This window comes from Calcarisporiella thermophila (genome assembly GCF_041956535.1).
Source record: "Calcarisporiella thermophila strain CBS 279.70 unplaced genomic scaffold VTP21scaffold_18, whole genome shotgun sequence".
NCBI classification, from domain to species: Eukaryota; Fungi; Calcarisporiellomycota; class Calcarisporiellomycetes; order Calcarisporiellales; family Calcarisporiellaceae; genus Calcarisporiella; species Calcarisporiella thermophila.
The window spans coordinates 686507-688217 of NW_027192208.1; the positions used below are offsets into that span (position 1 = coordinate 686507).

General features: G+C 35.9%; 1 non-coding gene across 1 annotated transcript, besides 2 other annotated features; it reads right to left on the minus strand.

Annotated features, from left to right (window-relative positions):
- Positions 1 to 1544: 1544 nt before the first annotated feature.
- Positions 1545 to 1565: a sequence feature (Short protein (VTP21DRAFT_3794, KAL1917960.1) was converted to a misc_feature.).
- Positions 1566 to 1611: 46 nt separating this feature from the next.
- Positions 1612 to 1693, minus strand: VTP21DRAFT_t199. Its single transcript has one exon. It is a non-coding gene; the product is annotated as a tRNA-Leu (tRNA).
- Positions 1633 to 1695: a sequence feature (Short protein (VTP21DRAFT_3794, KAL1917960.1) was converted to a misc_feature.).
- Between the last annotated feature and the right edge of the window lie 16 nt (positions 1696 to 1711).

Consider the following 1711-nt stretch of genomic DNA (forward strand, 5'->3'; position numbering starts at 1 on the left):
TTTCTGATGCCTGTTAATCTCTTTTATTAAGAACGACAAAGGATACTTTTTAATAAAGAGCCTCCTAAAAAAAATTGCATACTTCTCTCGCTAAACATTTGATTTCTACTGACATCTATCCCGTTTTCTTTAATTCCTTTTTAATTCCTTTGATTTTCTTACTCTTTTTAAATCTACTGGATATAACATATTGTTATAACCAATATTTCACCTTGAATAATTTTACTAACTTAGCTTTTTATTTCTCTTTTGTAACCAAGAGGCTTTACAGCGAGTTTATTGAATATTAATATTAAAAAAAAACGAAAAACAGCCACACTATGCTAGTGCACCTGTTTTCAGAACTTCACCAGATAGAAAAAAGTATGAGCCAAGTGAAAAAGACCTCAGTCAGAACCCAAGCATAGAGCCCATCGTTAGAGACCTCTGAAGTATAATATAATACCGGAAGCATCACTAGCAGATGACTGGAGATCCACACGTAAAATATGTTCCCTAGGAATACCTGAAACAATTGCCTATGCCTTCCTTGACTGTCCGGCTATCGCACAACTCTAGTAAAGAGTTGGTTACGAAAGAAGACAGGTTATTTTGACATTACAAACAATTGGACCAATGCTTTAACGAAATTGTCGCTCTGAACCACAATATTGCTCTTTTGATAATATACTAAATAAGACTTGAAATAGTGCAGGAGATACTCAACCTAATCCAATAGACGTATCCAAACAATTTGATTACGAATTGCAGCAAAGAATAGGCCAAAATAGTGGATGGGTTATGAAGCAGGATCTGGAAGAAGAATTTATAGTCAAATGATCAAGGGGAAACTGGTTGAAAGTCATAGACGAAACTGTGATATTTATCCAGGACACCTCTGAACATCAAACCACACTCTCAACATAAATCAACTACATCGTGAGAGCCGCATCCAACCCCTTTCAGTTGTATATCATAGTCCATTCCTTTTCTTTTTTTCTCTCCTCTTTAAATCTATTATTCTATTTCGTATACATAAACAACATATTTAAATGCTATTGCATACCACACCTATTTTCCTTCTTTTTTTAAAGTTCTCTCTCTTGTTTTTCATACTTCCCTCTTCCTTTTCCTGCTAGATAGACCAGGGGTATTACATGGGTATTTTTGACGTAATAGCTATCCTACCTTTTAATAGGATAGAATACTTTTCAATATATACTCTTTGTTATAAAAAACTGTGCGTGCGCTCCAATAGTATAACAATAATCAAGTTATATCATGCGACAAAAATAATAAGCAGCAAAAATCCTAAGGAGATATAATAATACAAAAAAAAAAAAAGAGAGGCCAGGGGCGGTACCTAGATGACTTTGACATAGATGTCCACCCTTCCATTCACTTCAGTTTAAAATTATAAAGTGGCAGAAAAAATATCCTCAACCCTTTGATTATCTCCAGATTAGGCGAGAATGTAAGGTTAGCCATACAGATTCAATAGCTGGTGGGGTCTAAAATCACAAATTTTGATCACATCTCTCTTCTTCGAATAAATGCCGCGCTTTCTAGATATTTAAAGCCGACTTCTATTTAAAGTACCGTGACGATAAGTGCCAGAAAAAAAAAGAAGGCTGACGAGAGTGGGATTCGAACCCACGCCTCCGAAGAGATCACGGCCTTAACGTGACGCCTTAGACCGCTCGGCCATCTCGCCATGATGTTGCACGTGTTT